The 23101-nt window shown below is 48.4% G+C and overlaps 31 non-coding genes and 2 pseudogenes across 31 annotated transcripts; 3 read left to right on the plus strand and 30 right to left on the minus strand.

Annotated features, from left to right (window-relative positions):
• Positions 1 to 357: 357 nt before the first annotated feature.
• Positions 358 to 519, minus strand: LOC135009195 (U1 spliceosomal RNA). Its single transcript, XR_010208770.1, has one exon. It is a non-coding gene; the product is annotated as a U1 spliceosomal RNA (small nuclear RNA).
• Positions 520 to 671: 152 nt separating this feature from the next.
• Positions 672 to 835, minus strand: LOC135009028 (U1 spliceosomal RNA). Its single transcript, XR_010208618.1, has one exon. It is a non-coding gene; the product is annotated as a U1 spliceosomal RNA (small nuclear RNA).
• Positions 836 to 1509: 674 nt separating this feature from the next.
• On the minus strand, positions 1510 to 1672 carry LOC135009122 (U1 spliceosomal RNA). Its single transcript, XR_010208709.1, has one exon. It is a non-coding gene; the product is annotated as a U1 spliceosomal RNA (small nuclear RNA).
• Positions 1673 to 1824: 152 nt separating this feature from the next.
• LOC135009067 (U1 spliceosomal RNA) lies at positions 1825 to 1988 on the minus strand. Its single transcript, XR_010208656.1, has one exon. It is a non-coding gene; the product is annotated as a U1 spliceosomal RNA (small nuclear RNA).
• A 674-nt stretch (positions 1989 to 2662) lies between these two features.
• LOC135009154 (U1 spliceosomal RNA) lies at positions 2663 to 2825 on the minus strand. Its single transcript, XR_010208737.1, has one exon. It is a non-coding gene; the product is annotated as a U1 spliceosomal RNA (small nuclear RNA).
• A 152-nt stretch (positions 2826 to 2977) lies between these two features.
• Positions 2978 to 3141, minus strand: LOC135009084 (U1 spliceosomal RNA). Its single transcript, XR_010208673.1, has one exon. It is a non-coding gene; the product is annotated as a U1 spliceosomal RNA (small nuclear RNA).
• Positions 3142 to 3811: 670 nt separating this feature from the next.
• LOC135009233 (U1 spliceosomal RNA) lies at positions 3812 to 3974 on the minus strand. Its single transcript, XR_010208796.1, has one exon. It is a non-coding gene; the product is annotated as a U1 spliceosomal RNA (small nuclear RNA).
• A 152-nt stretch (positions 3975 to 4126) lies between these two features.
• On the minus strand, positions 4127 to 4290 carry LOC135009269 (U1 spliceosomal RNA). Its single transcript, XR_010208827.1, has one exon. It is a non-coding gene; the product is annotated as a U1 spliceosomal RNA (small nuclear RNA).
• Positions 4291 to 4961: 671 nt separating this feature from the next.
• On the minus strand, positions 4962 to 5125 carry LOC135009159 (U1 spliceosomal RNA). The gene has a single exon (XR_010208741.1). It is a non-coding gene; the product is annotated as a U1 spliceosomal RNA (small nuclear RNA).
• A 152-nt stretch (positions 5126 to 5277) lies between these two features.
• On the minus strand, positions 5278 to 5441 carry LOC135009173 (U1 spliceosomal RNA). Its single transcript, XR_010208755.1, has one exon. It is a non-coding gene; the product is annotated as a U1 spliceosomal RNA (small nuclear RNA).
• A 694-nt stretch (positions 5442 to 6135) lies between these two features.
• Positions 6136 to 6277, minus strand: LOC135009183 (U1 spliceosomal RNA; annotated as a pseudogene).
• Positions 6278 to 6429: 152 nt separating this feature from the next.
• LOC135009208 (U1 spliceosomal RNA) lies at positions 6430 to 6593 on the minus strand. Its single transcript, XR_010208782.1, has one exon. It is a non-coding gene; the product is annotated as a U1 spliceosomal RNA (small nuclear RNA).
• A 671-nt stretch (positions 6594 to 7264) lies between these two features.
• On the minus strand, positions 7265 to 7428 carry LOC135009160 (U1 spliceosomal RNA). The gene has a single exon (XR_010208742.1). It is a non-coding gene; the product is annotated as a U1 spliceosomal RNA (small nuclear RNA).
• A 152-nt stretch (positions 7429 to 7580) lies between these two features.
• Positions 7581 to 7744, minus strand: LOC135009013 (U1 spliceosomal RNA). Its single transcript, XR_010208603.1, has one exon. It is a non-coding gene; the product is annotated as a U1 spliceosomal RNA (small nuclear RNA).
• Positions 7745 to 8438: 694 nt separating this feature from the next.
• On the minus strand, positions 8439 to 8580 carry LOC135009184 (U1 spliceosomal RNA; annotated as a pseudogene).
• Positions 8581 to 8732: 152 nt separating this feature from the next.
• Positions 8733 to 8896, minus strand: LOC135009220 (U1 spliceosomal RNA). The gene has a single exon (XR_010208788.1). It is a non-coding gene; the product is annotated as a U1 spliceosomal RNA (small nuclear RNA).
• Positions 8897 to 9567: 671 nt separating this feature from the next.
• Positions 9568 to 9730, minus strand: LOC135009146 (U1 spliceosomal RNA). Its single transcript, XR_010208729.1, has one exon. It is a non-coding gene; the product is annotated as a U1 spliceosomal RNA (small nuclear RNA).
• Positions 9731 to 9882: 152 nt separating this feature from the next.
• LOC135009073 (U1 spliceosomal RNA) lies at positions 9883 to 10046 on the minus strand. Its single transcript, XR_010208662.1, has one exon. It is a non-coding gene; the product is annotated as a U1 spliceosomal RNA (small nuclear RNA).
• Positions 10047 to 10661: 615 nt separating this feature from the next.
• On the minus strand, positions 10662 to 10824 carry LOC135009165 (U1 spliceosomal RNA). Its single transcript, XR_010208747.1, has one exon. It is a non-coding gene; the product is annotated as a U1 spliceosomal RNA (small nuclear RNA).
• Positions 10825 to 10977: 153 nt separating this feature from the next.
• On the minus strand, positions 10978 to 11141 carry LOC135009294 (U1 spliceosomal RNA). The gene has a single exon (XR_010208852.1). It is a non-coding gene; the product is annotated as a U1 spliceosomal RNA (small nuclear RNA).
• Positions 11142 to 11812: 671 nt separating this feature from the next.
• On the minus strand, positions 11813 to 11975 carry LOC135009177 (U1 spliceosomal RNA). Its single transcript, XR_010208759.1, has one exon. It is a non-coding gene; the product is annotated as a U1 spliceosomal RNA (small nuclear RNA).
• Positions 11976 to 12127: 152 nt separating this feature from the next.
• On the minus strand, positions 12128 to 12291 carry LOC135009029 (U1 spliceosomal RNA). The gene has a single exon (XR_010208620.1). It is a non-coding gene; the product is annotated as a U1 spliceosomal RNA (small nuclear RNA).
• Positions 12292 to 12906: 615 nt separating this feature from the next.
• LOC135009166 (U1 spliceosomal RNA) lies at positions 12907 to 13069 on the minus strand. The gene has a single exon (XR_010208748.1). It is a non-coding gene; the product is annotated as a U1 spliceosomal RNA (small nuclear RNA).
• A 152-nt stretch (positions 13070 to 13221) lies between these two features.
• LOC135009085 (U1 spliceosomal RNA) lies at positions 13222 to 13385 on the minus strand. Its single transcript, XR_010208674.1, has one exon. It is a non-coding gene; the product is annotated as a U1 spliceosomal RNA (small nuclear RNA).
• Positions 13386 to 14057: 672 nt separating this feature from the next.
• On the minus strand, positions 14058 to 14220 carry LOC135009191 (U1 spliceosomal RNA). The gene has a single exon (XR_010208767.1). It is a non-coding gene; the product is annotated as a U1 spliceosomal RNA (small nuclear RNA).
• A 152-nt stretch (positions 14221 to 14372) lies between these two features.
• LOC135009295 (U1 spliceosomal RNA) lies at positions 14373 to 14536 on the minus strand. Its single transcript, XR_010208853.1, has one exon. It is a non-coding gene; the product is annotated as a U1 spliceosomal RNA (small nuclear RNA).
• A 671-nt stretch (positions 14537 to 15207) lies between these two features.
• Positions 15208 to 15370, minus strand: LOC135009178 (U1 spliceosomal RNA). The gene has a single exon (XR_010208760.1). It is a non-coding gene; the product is annotated as a U1 spliceosomal RNA (small nuclear RNA).
• Positions 15371 to 15522: 152 nt separating this feature from the next.
• On the minus strand, positions 15523 to 15686 carry LOC135009022 (U1 spliceosomal RNA). Its single transcript, XR_010208612.1, has one exon. It is a non-coding gene; the product is annotated as a U1 spliceosomal RNA (small nuclear RNA).
• A 671-nt stretch (positions 15687 to 16357) lies between these two features.
• On the minus strand, positions 16358 to 16520 carry LOC135009206 (U1 spliceosomal RNA). The gene has a single exon (XR_010208780.1). It is a non-coding gene; the product is annotated as a U1 spliceosomal RNA (small nuclear RNA).
• Positions 16521 to 16653: 133 nt separating this feature from the next.
• On the plus strand, positions 16654 to 16769 carry LOC135009242 (U5 spliceosomal RNA). Its single transcript, XR_010208802.1, has one exon. It is a non-coding gene; the product is annotated as a U5 spliceosomal RNA (small nuclear RNA).
• A 270-nt stretch (positions 16770 to 17039) lies between these two features.
• Positions 17040 to 17155, plus strand: LOC135009243 (U5 spliceosomal RNA). The gene has a single exon (XR_010208803.1). It is a non-coding gene; the product is annotated as a U5 spliceosomal RNA (small nuclear RNA).
• Positions 17156 to 17441: 286 nt separating this feature from the next.
• Positions 17442 to 17557, plus strand: LOC135009281 (U5 spliceosomal RNA). The gene has a single exon (XR_010208839.1). It is a non-coding gene; the product is annotated as a U5 spliceosomal RNA (small nuclear RNA).
• A 5367-nt stretch (positions 17558 to 22924) lies between these two features.
• Positions 22925 to 22998, minus strand: TRNAN-AUU (transfer RNA asparagine (anticodon AUU)). The gene has a single exon. It is a non-coding gene; the product is annotated as a tRNA-Asn (tRNA).
• Positions 22999 to 23101: the final 103 nt, after the last annotated feature.

Here is a 23101-nt window from a genome sequence, read left to right on the forward strand (position 1 = left end):
CGTGCAGGGCATGGCGGCCTTTTGCGGCGCTTGGATGACCCCTAGTTCGCATTAAACACCTCCACCCTCCTTCGGTGTGGGGCTCATGTTGGCTATGCCCCAGCCCCTGAAGCATTCAAGCTGATTTCTTGCAGCAGCTGGGCACTGTAACAGCTCCAGAGCTGCTCTGTAAGGCAAGTAAAAGGGTGTGGGCCCTGCAGCACTACCTGTAGTTCGCATTGTGCGTTGGAAGGCACAAAGTAAGCAGAGAGGAGGAGAAGTCAGGATAGTGCGCAAGGGCATAGAAGGGAGCGGCTCAAGAAAAGAGAAGTGGAAACAGACAGCAAACTAGGCTGGAGAGAGACCTGAGACAAAGAGATCTGAATTATACGAGAGCCGACCAGGGGAAACACAAATTGTGCAGTCAAGTTTCCCACATTTGGGGAAATCGCAGGAGCAGCACACCCAGAGTGCAATGGGTGAGCCTTGCCCTGGAGAAGCACCTTCATGATCATAGTATCTCACCTGGCAGGTAAGTAGGATTTGGGCTAGAGCTGGGGAGGGTCGCTGCTCGGGTACCCCCCTGTCAAGTGAAGGAGATCCAACTGAGGCAGCACAAGGGAACTCTCGAAAGAAGAACAAGGCTAGAGTAAAATATGAGACAAAGAAATCTGACTTTTACCAGAGCTGACCAGAGGAAAGCACAAACACAGTCCCCCACTACCACAAATAATGCAGTCAAGTTTCCCACATTTGGGGAAATCACAGGGGTCAGCATACCCAAAATGCAATGAATGAACCTCACCCTGAGAGAACAATCTTCATGACCATGGTATCTCCTATGCAAAATAAGTATGATTTGGAATAGGGCTGGGGAGGGCCGCTGCTCATGCACATCTCTGTCAAGTAAAGGAGATTCAACTGAGGCAGCACAAGGGAACTCTCATCTGGGGACAACAACTGCAGGGAGAACACATATTTTTAGATGAACATGGGAGGGCAGAAGGCTGCCTAATACTGAAGCACCCCCAAACAACAAACCAAATGCAACAACTAGTGCAAGCATTCCTGGGGGAAGTTCTGCAGAAGACGGATTTGCATACGGTGATGTCATCCAAGCAGTTGGTCAAAGTTGGCTTCAACCCTCATCTGCATATGAAAAGAGAAAAGGGGCGTGCAGGGCATGGCGGCCTTTTGCGGTGCTTGGATGACCCCTAGTTCGCATTAAACACCTCCACCCTCCTTTGGTGTGGGGCTCATGTTGGCCATGCCCCATCCCCTGAAGCATTCAAGCAGATTTCTTGCAGCAGCTGGGCACTGTAACAGCTCCAGAGCTGCTCTGTAAGGCAAGTAAAAGGGTGTGGGCCCTGCAGCACTACCTGTAGTTTGCATTGTACATTGGAAGGCACAAAGTAAGCAGACGGGAGGAGAAGTCAGGATAGTGCACAAGGGTATAGAAGGGAGCGGCTGAAGAAAAGAGAAGTGGAAACAGACATCAAACTAGGCTGTAGAGAGATCTGAGACAAAGAGATCTGAATTATACGAGAGCCGACCAGGGGAAACACAAATTATGCAGTCAAGTTTCCCACATTTGGGGAAATCGCAGGGGCAGCACACCCAGAGTGCAATGGGTGAGCCTTGCCCTGGGAGAAGCACCTTCATGATCATAGTATCTCACCTGGCAGGTAAGTAGGAGTTGGGCTAGAGCTGGGGAGGGTCGCTGCTCGGGCACCCCCCTGTTAAGAGAAGGAGATTCAACTGAGGCAGCACAAGGGAACTCTCAAAAGAAGAACAAGGCTAGAGGAAGATCTGAAACAAAGAAATCTGACTTTTACCAGAGCTGACCAGAAGAAAACACAAACACAGTCCCCCACTACCACAAATAAAGCAGTCGAGTTTCCCACATTTGGGGAAATCACAGGGGTCAGCATACCCAGAATGCAATGAATGAACCTCACCCTGGGAGAATAATCTTCATGACCATGGTATCTCCTATGCAAAATAAGTATGATTTGGGATAGAGCTGGGGAGGGCCGCTGCTCAGGCACATCTCTGTCAAGTTAAGGAGATTCAACTGAGGCAGCACAAGGGAACTCTCATCTGGGGACAACAACTGCAGGGAGAACACATATTTTCAGATGAACATGGGAGGGCAGAAGGCTGCCTAATACTGAAGCACCCCCAAACAACAAACCAAATGCAACAACTAGTGCAAGCATTCCTTGGGGAAGGCCTGCCGCAGATGGATTTGCATATGGTGATGTCATCCAAGCAGTGGGTCAAAGTTGGCTTCAACCCTCGTCTGCATATGAAAACAGAAAAGGGGCGTGCAGGGCATGGTGGCCTTTTGCGGCGCTTGACTGACCCCTAGTTTGCATTAAACACCTCCACCCTCCTTCGGTGTGGGGCTCATGTTGGCTATGCCCCAGCCCCTGAAGCATTCAAGCTGATTTCTTGCAGCAGCTGGGCACTGTAACAGCTCCAGAGCTGCTCTGTAAGGCACGTAAAAGGGTGTGGGCCCTGCAGCACTACCTGTAGTTTGCATTGTGCATTGGAAGGCACAAAGTAAGCAGACGGGAGGAGAAGTCAGGATAGTGCACAAGGGTATAGAAGGAAGCGGCTGAAGAAAAGAGAAGTGGAAACAGACAGCAAACTAGGCTGGAGAGAGACCTGAGACAAAGAGATCTGAATTATACGAGAGCCGACCAGGGGAAACACAAATTATGCAGTCAAGTTTCCCACATTTGGGGAAATCGCAGGAGCAGCACACCCAGAGTACAATGGGTGAGCCTTGCCCTGGGAGAAGCACCTTCATGATCATAGTATCTCACCTGGCAGGTAAGTAGGAGTTGGTCTAGAGCTGGGGAGGGTTGCTGCTCGGGTACCCCCCTGTAAAGTGAAGGAGATCCAACTGAGGCAGCACAAGGGAACTCTCGAAAGAAGAACAAGGCTAAAGGAAAATCTGAGACAAAGAAATCTGACTTTTACCAGAGCTGACCAGAAGAAATCACAAACACAGCCTCCCACTACCACAAATAATGCAGTCAAGTTTCCCACATTTGGGGAAATCACAGGGGTCAGCATACCCAAAATGCAATGAATGAACCTCACCCTGGGAGAAAAATCTTCATGACCATGGTATCTCCTATGCAAAATAAGTATGATTTGGAATAGGGCTGGGGAGGGCCGCTGCTCATGCACATCTCTGTCAAGTAAAGGAGATTCAACTGAGGCAGCACAAGGGAACTCTCATCTTGGGACAACAACTGCAGGGAGAACATATATTTTCAGATGAACATGGGAGGGCAGAAGGCTGCCTAATACTGAAGCACCCCCAAACAACAAACCAAATGCAACAACTAGTGCAAGCATTCCTGGGGGAAGGCCTGCCACAGATGGATTTGCATATGGTGATGTCATCCAAGCAGTGGGTCAAAGTTGGCTTCAACCCTCGTCTGCATATGAAAATAAAAAAGGGGTGTGCAGGGCATGGCGGCCTTTTGCGGCGCTTGGATGACCCCTAGTTCGCATTAAACACCTCCACCCTCCTTCGGTGTGGGGCTCATGTTGGCTATGCCCCAGCCCCTGAAGCATTCAAGCTGATTTCTTGCAGCAGCTGGGCACTGTAACAGCTCCAGAGCTGCTCTGTAAAGCAAGTAAAAGGGTGTGGGCCCTGCAGCACTACCTGTAGTTTGCATTGTGCGTTGGAAGGCACAAAGTAAGCAGACGGGGAAGTCAGGATAGTGCACAAGGGCATAGAAGGGAGCGGCTCAAGAAAAGAGAAGTGGAAACAGACAGCAAACTAGGCTGGAGAGAGACCTGAGACAAAGAGATCTGAATTATATGAGAGCCGACCAGAGGAAACACAAATTATGTAATCAAGTGTCCCACATTTGGGGAAATCTTAGGAGCAGCACACCCAGAGTGCATTGGGTGAGCCTTGCCCTGGGAGAAGCACCTTCCTGATCATAGTATCTCACCTGGCAGGTAAGTAGGAGTTGGGCTAGAGCTGGGGAGGGTCGCTGTTCGGGCACCCCCCTGCCAAGTGAAGGAGATCCATCTGAGGCAGCACAAGGAAACTCTCGAAAAAAGAACAAGGCTAGAGGAAGATCTGAGACAAAGAAATCTGACTTTTACCAGAGCTGACCAGAGGAAAGCACAAACACAGTCCCCCACTACCACAAATAATGCAGTCGAGTTTCCCACATTTGGGGAAATCACAGGGGTCAGCATACCCAGAATGCAATGAATGAACCTCACCCTGGGAGAACAATCTTCATGATAATGGTATCTCCTATGCAAAATAAGTATGATTTGGGATAGGGCTGGGGAGGGCCGCTGCTCAGGCACATCTCTGTCAAGTAAAGGAGATTCAACTGAGGCAGCACAAGGGAACTCTCATCTGGGGACAACAACAGCAGGGAGAACACATATTTTCAGATGAAAATGGGAGAGCAGAAGGCTGCCTAATACTGAAGCACCCCCAAACAACAAACCAAATGCAACAACTAGTACAAGCATTCCTGGGAAAAGGTCTGCAGAAGACGGATTTGCATACGGTGATGTCATCCAAGCAGTGGGCCAAGGTTGGCTGGAACCCTCATCTGCATATGAAAAGAGAAAAGGGTTATGCAGGGCATGGCGGCCTTTTGCGGTGCTTGGATGACCCTTAGTTCGCATTAAACACCTCCACCCTCCGTCGGTGTGGGGCTCATGTTGGCTATGCCCCAGCCCCTGAAGCATTCAAGCTGATTTCTTGCAGCAGCTGGGCACTGTAACAGCTCCAGAGCTGCTCTGTAAGGCAAGTAAAAGGGTGTTGGCCCTGCAGCACTACCTGTAGTTTGCATTGTGCGTTGGAAGGCACAAAGTAAGCAGACAGGAGAAGTCAGGAGAGTGCACAAGGGCATAGAAGGCAGGGGCTCAAGAAAAGAGAAGTGGAAACAGACAGCAAACTAGGCTAAAGAGAGACCTGAGACAAAGAGATCTGAATTATACGAGTAGCCGACCAGAGGAAACACAAATTATGCAATCAAGTGTCCCACATTTGGGGAAATCGTAGGAGCAGCACACCCAGAGTGCAATGGGTGAGCCTTGCCCTGGGAGAAGCACCTTCCTGATCATAGTATCTCACCTGGCAGGTAAGTAGGAGTTGGGCTTGAGCTGGGGAGGGTCGCTGCTCGGGCACCCCCCTGTCAAGTGAAGGAGATCCAACTGAGGCAGCACAAGGAAACTCTCAAAAAGAGAACAAGGCTAGAGGAAGATCTGAGACAAAGAAATCTGACTTTTACCAGAGCTGACCAGAGGAAAGCACAAACACAGTCCCCCACTACCACAAATAATGCAGTCGAGTTTCCCACATTTGGGGAAATCACAGGGGTCAGCATACCCAGAATGCAATGAATGAACCTCACCCTGGGAGAACAATCTTCATGACCATGGTATCTCCTATGCAAAATAAGTATGATTTGGGATAGGGCTGGGGAGGGCCGCTGCTCAGGCACATCTCTGTCAAGTAAAGGAGATTCAACTGAGGCAGCACAAGGGAACTCTCATCTGGGGACAACAACTGCAGGGAGAACACATATTTTCAGATGAACATGGGAGAGCAGAAGGCTGCCTAATACTGAAGCACCCCAAACAACAAACCAAATGCAACAAATAGTACAAGCATTCCTGGGGGAAGGTCTGCAGAAGACGGATTTGCATACGGTGATGTCATCCAAGCAGTGGGCCAAAGTTGGCTGGAACCCTCATCTGCATATGAAAAGAGAAAAGGGGTATGCAGGGCATGGCGGCCTTTTGCGGCGCTTGGATGACCCTTAGTTCGCATTAAACACCTCCACCCTCCGTCGGTGTGGGGCTCATGTTGGCTATGCCCCAGCCCCTGAAGCATTCAAGCTGATTTCTTGCAGCAGCTGGGCACTGTAACAGCTCCAGAGCTGCTCTGAAAGGCAAGTAAAAGGGTGTGGGCCCTGCAGCACTACCTGTAGTTTGCATTGTGCGTTGGAAGGCACAAAGTAAGCAGACAGGAGGAGAAGTCAAGAGAGTCCACAAGGGTATAGAAGGGAGGGGCTCAAGAAAAAAGAAGTGGAAACAGACAGCAAACTAGGCTGGAGAGAGACCTGAGACAAAGAGATCTGAATTATATGAGAGCCGACCAGGGGAAACACAAATTATGCAGTCAAGTTTCCCACATTTGGGGAAATCGCAGGGGCAGCACACCCAGAGTGCAATGGGTGAGCCTTGCCCTGGGAGAAGCACCTACATGATCATAGTATCTCACCTGGCAGGTAAGTAGGAGTTGGGCTAGAGCTGGGGAGGGTCGCTGCTCGGGCACCCCCCTGTCAAGTGAAGGAGATCCAACTGAGGCAACACAAGGGAACTCTCGAAAGAAGAACAAGGCTAGAGGAAGATCTGAGACAAAGAAATCTGACTTTTACCAGAGCTGACCAGAGGAAAGCACAAACACAGTCCCCCACTACCACAAATAATGCAGTTGAGTTTCCCACATTTGGGGAAATCACAGGGGTCAGCATACCCAGAATGCAATGAATGAACCTAACCCTGGGAGAACAATCTTCATGACCATGGTATCTCCTATGCAAAATAAGTATGATTTGGGATAGGGCTGGGGAGGGCCGCTGCTCAGGCACATCTCTGTCAAGTAAAGGAGATTCAACTGAGGCAGCACAAGGGAACTCTCATCTGGGGACAACAACTGCAGGGAGAACACATATTTTCAGATGAACATGGGAGGGCAGAAGGCTGCCTAATACTGAAGCACCCCCAAACAACAAACCAAATGCAACAACTAGTAAAAGCATTCCTGGGAGAAGGTCTGCAGAAGACGGATTTGCATACGGTGATGTCATCCAAGCAGTGGGCCAAAGTTGGCTGGAACCCTCATCTGCATATGCAAAGAAAAAAGGGTTATGCAGGGCATGGCGGCCTTTTGCGGTGCTTGGATGACCCCTAGTTCGCATTAAACACCTCCATTCTCCTTCGGTGTGGGGCTCATGTTGGCTATGCCCCAGCCCCTGAAGTATTCAAGCTGATTTCTTGCAGCAGCTGGGCACTGTAACAGCTCCAGAGCTGCTCTGTAAGGCAAGTAAAAGGGTGTGGGCCCTGCAGCACTACCTGTAGTTCGCATTGTGCGTTGGAAGGCACAAAGTAAGCAGACAGGAGAAGTCAGGAGAGTGCACAAGGGCATAGAAGGCAGGGGCTCAAGAAAAGAGAAGTGGAAACAGACAGCAAACTAGGCTAAAGAGAGACCTGAGACAAAGAGATCTGAATTATACGAGTAGCCGACCAGAGGAAACACAAATTATGCAATCAAGTGTCCCACATTTGGGGAAATCGTAGGAGCAGCACACCCAGAGTGCAATGGGTGAGCCTTGCCCTGGGAGAAGCACCTTCCTGATCATAGTATCTCACCTGGCAGGTAAGTAGGAGTTGGGCTTGAGCTGGGGAGGGTCGCTGCTCGGGCACCCCCCTGTCAAGTGAAGGAGATCCAACTGAGGCAGCACAAGGAAACTCTCAAAAAGAGAACAAGGCTAGAGGAAGATCTGAGACAAAGAAATCTGACTTTTACCAGAGCTGACCAGAGGAAAGCACAAACACAGTCCACCACTACCACAAATAATGCAGTCGAGTTTCCCACATTTGGGGAAATCACAGGGGTCAGCATACCCAGAATGCAATGAATGAACCTCACCCTGGGAGAACAATCTTCATGACCATGGTATCTCCTATGCAAAATAAGTATGATTTGGGATAGGGCTGGGGAGGGCCGCTGCTCAGGCACATCTCTGTCAAGTAAAGGAGATTCAACTGAGGCAGCACAAGGGAACTCTCATCTGGGGACAACAACTGCAGGGAGAACACATATTTTCAGATGAACATGGGAGAGCAGAAGGCTGCCTAATACTGAAGCACCCCAAACAACAAACCAAATGCAACAAATAGTACAAGCATTCCTGGGGGAAGGTCTGCAGAAGACGGATTTGCATACGGTGATGTCATCCAAGCAGTGGGCCAAAGTTGGCTGGAACCCTCATCTGCATATGAAAAGAGAAAAGGGGTATGCAGGGCATGGCGGCCTTTTGCGGCGCTTGGATGACCCTTAGTTCGCATTAAACACCTCCACCCTCCGTCGGTGTGGGGCTCATGTTGGCTATGCCCCAGCCCCTGAAGCATTCAAGCTGATTTCTTGCAGCAGCTGGGCACTGTAACAGCTCCAGAGCTGCTCTGAAAGGCAAGTAAAAGGGTGTGGGCCCTGCAGCACTACCTGTAGTTTGCATTGTGCGTTGGAAGGCACAAAGTAAGCAGACAGGAGGAGAAGTCAAGAGAGTCCACAAGGGTATAGAAGGGAGGGGCTCAAGAAAAAAGAAGTGGAAACAGACAGCAAACTAGGCTGGAGAGAGACCTGAGACAAAGAGATCTGAATTATATGAGAGCCGACCAGGGGAAACACAAATTATGCAGTCAAGTTTCCCACATTTGGGGAAATCGCAGGGGCAGCACACCCAGAGTGCAATGGGTGAGCCTTGCCCTGGGAGAAGCACCTACATGATCATAGTATCTCACCTGGCAGGTAAGTAGGAGTTGGGCTAGAGCTGGGGAGGGTCGCTGCTCGGGCACCCCCCTGTCAAGTGAAGGAGATCCAACTGAGGCAACACAAGGGAACTCTCGAAAGAAGAACAAGGCTAGAGGAAGATCTGAGACAAAGAAATCTGACTTTTACCAGAGCTGACCAGAGGAAAGCACAAACACAGTCCCCCACTACCACAAATAATGCAGTTGAGTTTCCCACATTTGGGGAAATCACAGGGGTCAGCATACCCAGAATGCAATGAATGAACCTAACCCTGGGAGAACAATCTTCATGACCATGGTATCTCCTATGCAAAATAAGTATGATTTGGGATAGGGCTGGGGAGGGCCGCTGCTCAGGCACATCTCTGTCAAGTAAAGGAGATTCAACTGAGGCAGCACAAGGGAACTCTCATCTGGGGACAACAACTGCAGGGAGAACACATATTTTCAGATGAACATGGGAGGGCAGAAGGCTGCCTAATACTGAAGCACCCCCAAACAACAAACCAAATGCAACAACTAGTAAAAGCATTCCTGGGAGAAGGTCTGCAGAAGACGGATTTGCATACGGTGATGTCATCCAAGCAGTGGGCCAAAGTTGGCTGGAACCCTCATCTGCATATGCAAAGAAAAAAGGGTTATGCAGGGCATGGCGGCCTTTTGCGGTGCTTGGATGACCCCTAGTTCGCATTAAACACCTCCATTCTCCTTCGGTGTGGGGCTCATGTTGGCTATGCCCCAGCCCCTGAAGTATTCAAGCTGATTTCTTGCAGCAGCTGGGCACTGTAACAGCTCCAGAGCTGCTCTGTAAGGCAAGTAAAAGGGTGTGGGCCCTGCAGCACTACCTGTAGTTCGCATTGTGCGTTGGAAGGCACAAAGTAAGCAGACAGGAGAAGTCAGGAGAGTGCACAAGGGCATAGACGGCAGGGGCTCAAGAAAAGAGAAGTGGAAACAGACAGCAAACTAGGCTGGAGAGAGACCTGAGACAAAGAGATCTGAATTATACAAGCGCCGACCAGGGGAAACACAAATTATGCAGTCAAGTTTCCCACATTTGGGGAAATCGCAGGAGCAGCACACCCAGAGTGCAATGGGTGAGCCTTGCCCTGGGAGAAGCACCTTCATGATCATAGTATCTCACCTGGCAGGTATGTAGGAGTTGGGCTAGAGCTGGGGAGGGTCGCTACTCGGGTACCCCCCTGTCAAGTGAAGGAGATCAAACTGAGGCAGCACAATGGAACTCTCGAAAGAAGAACAAGGCTAGAGGAAGATCTGAGACAAAGAAATCTGACTTTTACCAGAGCTGACCAGAGGAAAACACAAAAACAGTCCCCCACTACCACAAATAATGCAGTTGAGTTTCCCACATTTGGGGAAATCACAGGGGTCAGCATACCCAGAATGCAATGAATGAACCTCATCCTGGGAGAACAGTCTTTATGACCATGGTATCTCCTATGCAAAATAAGTATGATTTGGGATAGGGCTGGGGAGGGCCGCTGCTCAGGCACATCTCTGTCAAGTAAAGGAGATTCAACTGAGGCAGCACAAGGGAACTCTCATCTGGGGACAACAACTGCAGGGAGAACACATATTTTCAGATGAACATGGGAGGGCAGAAGGCTGCCTAATACTGAAGCACGCCCAAACAACAAACCAAATGCAACAACTAGTACAAGCATTCCTGGGGGAAGGTCTGCAGAAGACGGATTTGCATACGGTGATGTCATCCAAGCAGTGGGCCAAAGTTGGCTGGAACCCTCATCTGCATATGAAAAGAGAAAAGGGGTATGCAGGGCATGGCGGCCTTTTGCGGCGCTTGGATGACCCTTAGTTCGCATTAAACACCCCCACCCTCCTTCGGTGTGGGGCTCATGTTGGCCATGCCCCAGCCCCTGAAGCATTCAAGCTGATTTCTTGCAGCAGCTTGGCACTGTAACAGCTCCAGAGCTGCTCTGTAAGGCAAGTAAAAGGGTGTGGGCCCTGCAGCACTACCTGTAGTTTGCATTGTGCATTGGAAGGCACTTAAGAAAAGAGAAGTGGAAACAGACAGCAAACTAGGCTGGAGAGAGACCTGAGACAAAGAGATCTGAATTATACGAGAGCCGACCAGGGGAAACACAAATTATGCAGTCAAGTTTCCCACATTTGGGGAAATCGCAGGAGCAGCACACCCAGAGTGCAATGGGTGAGCCTTGCCCTGGGAGAAGCACCTACGTGATCATAGTATCTCACCTGGCAGGTAAGTAGGAGTTGGGCTAGAGCTGGGGAGGGTCGCTGCTCGGGTACCCCCCCTGTCAAGTGAAGGAGATCCAACTGAGGCAGCACAAGGGAATTCTCGAAAGAAGAACAAGGCTAGAGGAAGATCTGAAACAAAGAAATCTGACTTTTACCAGAGCTGACCAGAGGAAAGCACAAACACAGTCCCCCACTACCACAAATAATGCAGTTGAGTTTCCCACATTTGGGGAAATCACAGGGGTCAGCATACCCAGAATGCAATGAATGAACCTCACCCTGGGAGAACAATCTTCAAGACCATGGTCTCTCCTATGCAAAATAAGTATGATTTGGGATAGGGCTGGGGAGGGCCGCTGCTCAGGCACATCTCTGTCAAGTAAAGGAGATTCAACTGAGGCAGCACAAGGGAACTCTCATCTGGGGACAACAACTGCAGGGAGAACACATATTTTCAGATGAACATGGGAGGGCAGAAGGCTGCCTAATACTGAAGCACCCCCAAACAACAAACCAAATGCAACAACTAGTGCAAGCATTCCTGGGGGAAGGCCTGCAGCAGATGGATTTGCATATGGTGATGCCATCCAAGCAGTGGGTCAAAGTTGGCTTCAACCCTCGTCTGCATATGAAAAGAGAAAAGGGGCGTGCAGGGCATGGCGGCCTTTTGCGGCGCTTGGATGACCCCTAGTTCGCATTACACACCTCCACCCTCCTTCGGTGTGGGGCTCATGTTGGCTATGCCCCAGCCCCTGAAGCATTCAAGCTGATTTCTTGCAGCAGCTGGGCACTGTAACTGCTCCAGAGCTGCTCTGTAAGGCAAGTAAAAGGGTGTGGGCCCTGCAGCACTACCTGTAGTTTGCATTGTGCGTTGGAAGGCACGAAGTAAGCAGACGGGAGAAGTCAGGATAGTGCGCAAGAGCATAGAAGGGAGCGGCTCAAGAAAAGAGAAGTGGAAACAGACAGCAAACTAGGCTGGAGAGAGACCTGAGACAAAGAGATCTGAATTATACGAGAGATGACCAAGGGAAACACAAATTATGCAGTCAAGTTTCCCACATTTGGGGAAATCGCAGGGGCAGCACAACCAGAGTGCAATGGGTGAGCCTTGCCCTGGGAGAAGCACCTTCATGATCATAGTATCTCACCTGGCAGGTAAGTAGGAGTTGGGCTAGAGCTGGGGAGGGTCACTGCTCGGGCACCCCCCTCTCAAGTGAAAGAGATCCAACTGAGGCAGCACAAGGGAACTCTCGAAAGAAGAACAAGGCTAGAGGAAGATCTGATATAAAGAAATCTGATTTTTACCAGAGCTGACCAGAGGAAAGCACAAACACAGTCCCCCACTACCACAAATAATGCAGTCGAGTTTCCCACATTTGGGGAAATCACAGGGGTCAGCATACCCAAAATGCAATGAATGAACCTCACCCTCGGAGAACAATCTTCATGAAAATGGTATCTCCTATGCAAAATAAGTATGATTTGGGATAGGGCTGGGGAGGGCCGCTGCTCAGGCACATCTCTGTCAAGTAAAGGAGATTCAACTGAGGCAGCACAAGGGAACTCCCATCTGGGGACAACAACTGCAGGGAGAACACATATTTTCAGATGAACATGGGAGGGCAGAAGGCTGCCTAATACTGAAGCACCCCCAAACAACAAACCAAATGCAACAACTAGTACAAGCATTCCTGGGGGAAGTTCTGCAGAAGACGGATTTGCATACGGTGATGTCATCCAAGCAGTGGGCCAAAGTTGGCTGGAACCCTCATCTGCATATGAAAAGAGAAAAGGGGTATGCAGGGCATGGCGGCCTTTTGCGGCGCTTGGATGACCCTTAGTTCACATTAAACACCCCCACCCTCCTTCGGTGTGGGGCTCATGTTTGCTATGCCCCAGCCCCTGAAGCATTCAAGCTGATTTCTTGCAGCAGCTGGGCACTGTAACAGCTCCAGAGCTGCTCTGTACGGCAAGTAAAAGGGTGTGGGCCCTGCAGCACTACCTGTAGTTTGCATTGTGCATTGGAAGGCACTTAAGAAAAGAGAAGTGGAAACAGACAGCAAACTAGGCTGGAGAGAGACCTGAGACAAAGAGATCTGAATTATACGAGAGCCGACCAGGGGAAACACAAATTATGCAGTCAAGTTTCCCACATTTGGGGAAATCGCAGGAGCAGCACACCCAGAGTGCAATGGGTGAGCCTTGCCCTGGGAGAAGCACCTACGTGATCATAGTATCTCACCTGGCAGGTAAGTAGGAGTTGGGCTAGAGCTGGGGAGGGTCGCTGCTCGGGTACCCCCCTGTCAAGTGAAGGAGATCCAACTGAGGCAGCACAAGGGAATTCTCGAAAGAAGAACAAGGCTAGAGGAAGATCTGAGACAAAGAAATCTGACTTTTACCAGAGCTGACCAGAGGAAAACACAAACACAGTCCCCCACTACCACAAATAATGCTGTCGAGTTTCCCACATTTGGGGAAATCACAGGGGTCAGCATACCCAGAATGCAATGAATGAACCTCACACTGGGAGAATAATCTTCATGACCATGGTATCTCCTATGCAAAATAAGTATGATTTGGGATAGGGCTGGGGAGGGCCGCTGCTCAGGCACATCTCTTTCAAGTAAAGGAGATTCAACTGAGGCAGCATAAGGGAACTCTCATCTGGGGACAACAACTGCAGGGAGAACACATATTTTCAGATGAACATGGGAGGGCAGAAGGCTGCCTAATACTGAAGCACCCCCAAACAACAAACCAAATGCAACAACTAGTGCAAGCATTCCTGGGGGAAGGCCTGCAGCAGATGGATTTGCATATGGTGATGTCATCCAAAGCAGTGGGTCAAAGTTGGCTTCAACCCTCGTCTGCATATGAAAAGAGAAAAGGGGCGTGCAGGGCATGGCGGCCTTTTGCGGCGCTTGGATGACCCCTAGTTCGCATTAAACACCTCCACCCTCCTTCGGTGTGGGGCTCATGTTGGCTATGCCCCAGCCCCTGAAGCATTCAAGCTGATTTCTTGCAGTAGATGGGCACTGTAACTGCTCCAGAGCTGCTCTGTACGGCAAGTAAAAGGGTGTGGGCCCTGCAGCACTACCTGTAGTTTGCATTGTGCATTGGAAGGCACAAAGTAAGCAGACGGGAGAAGTAAGGATAGTGCGCAAGGCCATAGAATGGAGCGGCTTAAGAAAAGAGAAGTGGAAACAGACAGCAAACTAGGCTGGAGAGAGACCTGAGACAAAGAGATCTGAATTATACGAGAGCCGACCAGGGGAAACACAAATTATGCAGTCAAGTTTCCCACATTTGGGGAAATCGCAGGGGCAGCACATCCAGAGTGCAATGGGTGAGCCTTGCCCTGGGAGAAGCACCTTCATGATTATAGTATCTCACCTGGCAGGTAAGTAGAAGTTGGGCTAGAGCTGGGGAGAGTCGCTGCACGGGCACCCCCCTGTCAAGTGAAGGAGATCCAACTGAGGCAGCACAAGGGAACTCTCGAAAGAAGAACAAGGCTAGAGGAAGATCTGAAACAAAGAAATCTGACTTTTACCAGAGCTGACCAGAGGAAAGCACAAACACAGTCCCCCACTACCACAAATAATGCAGTTGAGTTTCCCACATTTGGGGAAATCACAGGGGTCAGCATACCCAGAATGCAATGAATGAACCTCACCCTGGGAGAACAATCTTCAAGACCATGGTCTCTCCTATGCAAAATAAGTATGATTTGGGATAGGGCTGGGGAGGGCCGCTGCTCAGGCACATCTCTTTCAAGTAAAGGAGATTCAACTGAGGCAGCACAAGGGAACTCTCATCTGGGGACAACAACTGCAGGGAGAACACATATTTTCAGATGAACATGGGAGGGCAGAAGGCTGCCTAATACTGAAGCACCCCCAAACAACAAACCAAATGCAACAACCAGTGCAAGCATTCCTGGGGGAAGGCCTGCAGCAGATGGATTTGCATATGGTGATGCCATCCAAGCAGTGGGTCAAAGTTGGCTTCAACCCTCGTCTGCATATGAAAAGAGAAAAGGGGCGTGCAGGGCATGGCGGCCTTTTGCGGCGCTTGGATGACCCCTAGTTCGCATTACACACCTCCACCCTCCTTCGGTGTGGGGCTCATGTTGGCTATGCCCCAGCCCCTGAAGCATTCAAGCTGATTTCTTGCAGCAGCTGGGCACTGTAACTGCTCCAGAGCTGCTCTGTAAGGCAAGTAAAAGGGTGTGGGCCCTGCAGCACTACCTGTAGTTTGCATTGTGCGTTGGAAGGCACGAAGTAAGCAGACGGGAGAAGTCAGGATAGTGCGCAAGGGCATAGAAGGGAGCGGCTCAAGAAAAGAGAAGTGGAAACAGACAGCAAACTAGGCTGGAGAGAGACCTGAGACAAAGAGATCTGAATTATACGAGAGATGACCAAGGGAAACACAAATTATGCAGTCAAGTTTCCCACATTTGGGGAAATCGCAGGGGCAGCACAACCAGAGTGCAATGGGTGAGCCTTGCCCTGGGAGAAGCACCTTCATGATCATAGTATCTCACCTGGCAGGTAAGTAGGAGTTGGGCTAGAGCTGGGGAGGGTCGCTGCTCGGGCACCCCCCTCTCAAGTGAAAGAGATCCAACTGAGGCAGCACAAGGGAACTCTCGAAAGAAGAACAAGGCTAGAGGAAGATCTGATATAAAGAAATCTGATTTTTACTAGAGCTGACCAGAGGAAAGCACAAACACAGTCCCCCACTACCACAAATAATGCAGTCGAGTTTCCCACATTTGGGGAAATCACAGGGGTCAGCATACCCAGAATGCAATGAATGAACCTCACCCTGGGAGAACAATCTTCATGACCATGGTATCGCCTATGCAAAATAAGTATGATTTGGGATAGGGCTGGGGAGGGCCGCTGCTCAGGCACATCTCTGTCAAGTAAAGGAGATTCAACTGAGGCAGCACAAGGGAACTCTCATCTGGGGACAACAACTGCAGGGAGAACACATATTTTCAGATGAACATGGGAGGGCAGAAGGCTGCCTAATACTGAAGCACCCCCAAACAACAAACCAAATGCAACAACTAGTGCAAGCATTCCTGGGGGAAGGCCTGCAGCAGATGGATTTGCATATGGTGATGTCATCCAAACAGTGGGTCAAAGTTGGCTTCAACCCTCGTCTGCATATGAAAAGAGACAAGGGGCGTGCAGGGCATGGCGGCCTTTTGCGGCGCTTGGATGACCCCTAGTTCGCATTACACACCTCCACCCTCCTTCGGTGTGGGGCTCATGTTGGCTATGCCCCAGCCCCTGAAGCATTCAAGCTGATTTCTTGCAGCAGCTGGGCACTGTAACTGCTCCAGAGACGCTCTGTAAGGCAAGTAAAAGGGTGTGGGCCCTGCAGCACTACCTGTAGTTTGCATTGTGCGTTGGAAGGCACGAAGTAAGCAGACGGTAGAAGTCAGGATAGTGCGCAAGGGCATAGAAGGGAGCGGCTCAAGAAAAGAGAAGTGGAAACAGACAGCAAACTAGGCTGGAGAGAGACCTGAGACAAAGAGATCTGAATTATACGAGAGACGACCAGGGGAAACACAAATTATGCAGTCAAGTTTCCCACATTTGGGGAAAACGCAGAAGCAGCACACCCAGAGTGCAATGGGTGAGCCTTGCCCTGGGAGAAGCACCTTCATGATCATAGTATCTCACCTGGCAGGTAAGTAGGAGTTGGGCTAGAGCTGGGGAGGGTCGCTGCTCGAGCATCCCCCTGTCAAGTAAAGGAGATTCAACTGAGGCACTCTCATCTGGGGACAACAACTGCAGGGAGAACACATATTTTCAGATAAAAATCTTGGTCATGCTCTGGTTTCTCTTCAGAACGAACAAATCTTTCGCCTTTTACTAAAGATTTCCGTGGAGAGGAGCAAAACCGAGTTTTATCTCAATTTTTGCATGCCCCATCTTTTTGGGGTTTCTTTTATCGGTTTAAAGATAGAATGAGTGTGCTTTAATGTAAGCTCATTTGCATAGAAATGACAGTAAATGTTTGTTTCTTTTCAAACAGAACTTTCTTGACCATGCTACTTGCTTGAAAGATCTGGGAGCACATGGAATACAGTACAAACCATGCTTATAGCAAGGAGAAGACAGGTGAGAAATCTGCTTTCTTTCAAATTGGGCGCTCACTTTGATCTGAATGAGGACTGCTGGCACGGCACTCAGGCGACAGGTGGAATCTTGGTCATGCTCTGGTTTCTCTTTAGAACGAACAAATCTTTCGCCTTTTACTAAAGATTTCCGTGGAGAGGAGCAAAACTGAGTTTTATCTCAATTTTTGCATGCCCCATATTATTGGGGTTTCTTTTATCGGATTAAAGACAGAACGAGTGTGCTTTCTTGTTAGCTTTAATGTAAGTTTATTTGCATAACAATGACAATAAATGTCTGTTTCTTTTCAAGCAGAACTTTCTTGACCATACTAATTGCTTGAAAGATCTGGGAGCACATGGAAAAGAGTACAAACCATGCTTATAGCAAGGGGAAGCCTGGTGAGAAATCTGCTTTCTTTCTTTCAAATTGGGTGCTCACTTTGAGCTGAATGAGGACTGCTGGCATGGCACTCAGGCGACAGGTGGAATCTTGGTCATGCTCTGGTTTCTCTTCAGAACTAACAAATATTTCGCCTTTTATTAAAGATTTCCGTGGAGAGGAGCAAAACTGAGTTTTATCTCAATTTTTGCATGCCCCATATTATTGGGGTTTCTTTTATCAGTTTAAAGACAGAACGAGTGTGCTTTCTTGTTAGCTTTAATGTAAGTTTATTTGCATAACAATGACAGTAAATGTTTGTTTCTTTTCAAACAGAACTTTCTTGACCATGCTACTTGCTTGAAAGATCTGGGAGCACATGGAAAACAGTACAAACCATGCAGTATCACAAGAGCCTTTATTTGATCTTTCATGAAGATAGAGCAGAATTGAGGACACGTCAACAATTTCTGCCAAAGGTGGTTCATCTTTCCACATGGTGCCTTTGGCCACTGACACCTTCGTTGAGTCAAAGTCTCTGGCTGTGGTCAGAACTTTGAAAATTTATGTCACCAGAACGGTTCAGATTAGGAAAACAGAGGCTCTGTTTGTCCTGTATGCTCCCAACAGGATTGGGTGTCCTGCTTCCATGCAGACCATTATGCGCTGAATCTGTGGTAAGATTCAGCATGCTCATTCCACGGCAGGATTGCCGTTACTGAATTAGGTGAAGACCCATTCTACTAGAAAGGTGGGTTCATCCTGGGCAGCTGGTCGGGGAGTCTCAGCATTGCAACTTTGCCGAGCAGCTATTTAGTAAACACTTTTGCTAAGTTTTACAAGTTTGATACCTTGGCTGATGATAACCTCAAGTTGGGTCATTCGGTGCTGCAGAGTCGTACGCACTCTCCCACCCGTTCAAGAGCTTTGGTATAACCCCATGGTTCTTAATGTGACCCCAGCATCCTCTAGGTCGTATGAGAAAATAGGATTTTAATACCTACCGGTAAATCCTTTTCTCTTAGTACGTAGAGGATGCTGGGCACCCGTCCCAGTCCATACTGTGTCTGCAGTTATTACTTGTGGTTATACACATGTTGTGTTACGGTTCTGGTCAGCTTTTTGCTGCAATTGTTCATGCCGTTGGCTTGTGTTCTGTTGAATGCCACGTTCTGCGGCATGCTTAAGGTGTGAGCTGGTAAGATGCTCACCTTAGTTTAACAATAAATCCTTTCCTCGAAATGTCCGTCTCCCTGGGCACAGTTCCTATAACTGGAGTCTGGAGGAGGGGCATAGAGGGAGGAGCCAGTTCACACCCTTTGAAAGTCTTAAAGTGCCCATGTCTCTTGCGGATCCCGTCTATACCCCATGGTTCTTAATGTGACCCCAGCATCCTTTACGGACTAAGAGAAAAGGATGCCCTTGTGTACTATCCTGACTTCTCCTCCCGTCTGCTTACTTTGTGCCTTCCAACGCACAATGCGAACTACAGGTGGTGCTGCAGGGCCCACACCCTTTTACTTGCCTTACAGAGCAGCTCTGGAGCTGTTACAGTGCCCAGCTGCTGCAAGAAATCAGCATGAATGCTTCAGGGGATGGGGCATGGCCAACATGAGCCCCACACCAAAGGAGGGTGGGGGTGTTTAATGCAAACTAGGGGTCATCCAAGCACTGCAAAAGGCCGCCATGCCCTGCATGCCCCTTTTCTCTTTTTATATGCAGATGAGGGTTCCAGCCAACTTTGGCCCACTGCTTGGATGACATCACCGTATGCAAATCCGTCTGCTGCAGACCTTCCCCCAGGAATGCTTGTACTAGTTGTTGGATATGGTTTGATATTTGATGGTGCTTCAGTATTAGGCAGCCTTCCGCCCTCCCATGTTCATCTGAAAAGATGTGGTCTCCCTGCAGTTGTTGTCCCCAGACGAGAGTTCCCTTGTGCTTCCTCAGTTGAATCTCCTTAACTTGACGGGGGAGGGGCTGCCCGAGCTGCCACCCTCCCCAGCCCTATCCCAACTCATACTTATTTTACATATTAGATCTCTTGATCATGAAGATTGTTCTCACAGGGTGAGGTTCATCCATTATATTTTAAAATAGGAAGGTACAAATTACATATTTGAATTGCATCTATGTGCTGGATTCAAATGCCCCCCCCCCCCCCTTCCTTTCTCAATTGTGCCCGTCAGCAGCTATTCTAAGGTTGCTGCCAATGGGTGTGAGACATTAATTTCTTCTGTGGGGTACACTGGACTCCACAAGGATTCACATTGGGGTGTAGAGTAGGATCTTGATCTGAGGCACCAACCGGCTCAAAGCTTTTGACTGTTCCCAAGATGCTCAGCGCATCCTCCTCTATAACCCCGCTTCCATGAACAGGGAGCTCAGTTTGTAGTTGGTGCCTTCAGTAGCAGGCCACTTAACAGGGGCCTGCCTCAGGCAGCCTATTCTTAGCTATTAATTTTGACAAGAAAAGAAGAACTTGTTTTATGAGAATCTACAAGGGCTGCAGCAGGCTAGGTCTAATAGACATCTTTACTGCAGCTTCATCACTCCCAGCGGCGCTGTATACTCCCGTGCCCTGGTTGCTGGGTCACTGCAGCGGAGGCTCCGGTTTCTTCCTAAGGTCAGTCACACACACACACCGCCCTTCCGGATCACGAGGCCGCTTATTAAGGGGAGCGTGGCCGTAGGGGGTGGGCCGTGTGCGCACTGGGGTGGACACTGATTACTGGGCAGCCGCTCCACTAGCCACCAGGTACAGTTAAGGAGCACAGGTCTGGGGGTTTTTCTCCTATATTAACCCAATTTTGTACTGCCCGCAGCGCATTGTGATAGGTAATAGGGCCTGATTCAGGTTGGATTGCAATCACAATAAGCGATCCAACTGCAAAAATTGCTAAGAGCATACACATGTGCCTGCATGCGATCGCCTCTGCCTGTCAATCGGGGCAGGGGGGGAGAGTGGGGTCAGCAACACTCCATTTCCAAGTCAGGGATGGAGCAGTGCGGGGGCAAGGCTTCAAAATGGGGTCTGCAATGGAGGAGACACAGGGGGCGTGGTCACAGCGGCTGTATGACATCACATTCAGCCGCTGTGATCACAAAAATGGTGGCGGCTTCCTGCGCGCACATACAGTCTGCACCAGCAGGAGGCTACACCATTGTTTATGATCACGCTGAACTGCAGTGCGACTGCAATTACAGCATGGTCAAGAAGGGAGGTGTCATACTGGGTGGCCATGCCCTGTCACTGTGCAGGAGCCAGCACCGCTTACACACTAGTCCCCGGGTGCAGCACCCAACCCCCGGGACACCCGGAGCAACAAAATGTAGATTCAGGCCACCAGGCCACGCCCCTACCTATGAAATCATGCCTCCTTTTTACCATTGCGCTGCTTATTTGCACGCACTGCATTACAATCTCCCTCGACACCTCTCTGGGTGTCACCAGTGATAGTGACACCTCTGCCATGCTTGTAGCAGCTAGTCCAAAGATCTATGCCTCAAGCCCTGAGTGTTTGCCCTTGTGACTTGTTGATCATCATAGCGAAGCAGATGCTTACAGAAAACTGCAGGGGCTTAGATTGAAAATAAAAAAAATTGATGGGTATAAGGTAGAGAGGAGCGGGTTCGGTTCTCCGAGAACCGAATTCCCCACGAACTCCACGTGGTTTACACTGGTCTGAGGCAGGCTCGGTTGTTCCCGCCTGACTCGGAAAACCTGAACAAGGGAAAATGTCATCATCCCGCTGTCGGATTCTCGCGAGATTCGGATATTATATATAGAGCTGCGCGTTGCCGCCATTTTTACTCGTGCATTGAAGAGAGAGCGGAGAGGACGTGGCTATGTTCTCTCAGTGGAAATCTTAATATCAGTGCTCAGTATCAGTGGTTACTTATTGCTGCTCAGTAATACTAGTAGTGTGTCTCTCCTGCTCAGTGTCAGTTCTCAGTAGTATCCTCATCAGTGCTCAGTATCACTGCTCATTGTCTTGTGCTGCATTGTGGTGCTCAGCATACTACAGTACATTACTAATAGTCCAGTGCTGCATCTTGCTGCTCAGTGTCAGTTCTAGTATCCTCATCAGTGCTCACTATCACTGCTCATTGCATTGTGGTGTTCTGTATACTACAGTAATATAGTAACATATAGTAACATAGTTTTTGAGGTTGAATAGAGGCAAATTGCCCATCGTGTTCAACCTGTTTTAAGTTGTGATGATTCTACATACTTGCTGAATAATGTTTTATGACTAGTTAGCTACTATAACTCATGTTACCCCCGGATTAACCATGTTGATATTTTAAGTATTATAACCTTGGATAGCTTTTTCATTCAGAAATGTATCCATTCCTTTTTTAAATCCAATTACAGAGTCCGCCATTACCACCTTCCCTGGCAGGGAATTCCACATCCTGATTGCCCTAACAGTGAAGAAACCTTTCCTCCATTGCGTTCTGAACTTTCCTCCAGTCGCAGCGAGTGACCACGTGTTCTTTTAATAAATAATTCCTCTGATAACTCTTTGTTATGTATCTTTACATATTTGAAGATATTAATAATATCTCCTCTTAGGCACCTCTTTTCTAGTGTATACATATTCAGCCTAGTAAGTCTTTCCTTATAGTCCAGTACTTTTAGGCCTTTAATCAATTTAGTCTTCAGGATCTCTCGGACTTCCATGAGCAGCAGAGTAGTGCAATGGAAGGATGCTGGGCGCATAACCCAGAGGTCGATTAATCGAAACTATCCTCTGCTATGTGCATTTTTTTTTTATAATTAAAGTAATCAAAAACTGGGATTGATATTTTGGCTCTTTTATTTTTACTTAAAGTACAATAACTTTTATCATTTTAATTTGTTTTAATAGTATATTGACAGCATTGTTTTCTTTAAAAAATCCACTTAATTTTCTTTACCCTATTACTGAAATGGTAATTGACAAAAACAAACTACATTGTCACCAGAAGAGCAATGCAAAATGTACAAGTGATATATTAAAATCATCTTCCATCTTGAATTTCAATGATGCATTGGGACAACAATTTTGTGAGAAACATCTTCACCCATAAAGAAAGATTTTCTTAATTCCTTATCTGTGTGCTGATTAGATATTACCTTGTTTTCACATTAAACAGACTTCCACATGAGAAAGCAGCAAGGATGCAGTAACGTTTATGTTTCCTGGTGTCAACCTGTATTATTTCAGTAGACATTGAAATGAGGATGCATCTTGCTGCCTTTCCAATGTAGCAAGTTTAATTCAGTAATAGGTGAAAAAACATTCCTACAAAGGTGTTAATCAGAGACTTGGCTTTGTGGACACTTTTCAGAGAGCAAATTTGTTAGCATAAAAATAAAGTCAGAAAATGAAGAGCTGTTTAATCACTCAATTGGACTTTTCTGCCAGCATAATTTTTTTTTCTCTGCAACCCACTGCTAAATTGTGCTTCCTAGCTGTTTTTTATAAAATCACTTAATCAAATCTAACTCTGATTACATCAGAGAAGGCCAGGTACCCTACACCATAAGAGGGGATTTGAAATTTTGACTTGTCTACTTAAAGATCACCAAAATCTGATCACAAGGTCAATTACATCCCTGGGTGGGATTGAACCACCAACCTTTTGGTTAATAGCCAAACATGCTAACCGATTGCACCACAGAGACACCTCGTAAAAGTCAATTCTGACAAAGGCTAATAAGCATTCATCTAGAACGTTTCCTAGAAAAACTTTAAAAAGTCAATAATCTGGAGAGTTTTTGTAAGAAA

The sequence above is a fragment of the Pseudophryne corroboree genome, unplaced genomic scaffold (assembly GCF_028390025.1).
Source record: "Pseudophryne corroboree isolate aPseCor3 unplaced genomic scaffold, aPseCor3.hap2 scaffold_225, whole genome shotgun sequence".
Lineage (NCBI taxonomy): Eukaryota > Metazoa > Chordata > Amphibia > Anura > Myobatrachidae > Pseudophryne > Pseudophryne corroboree.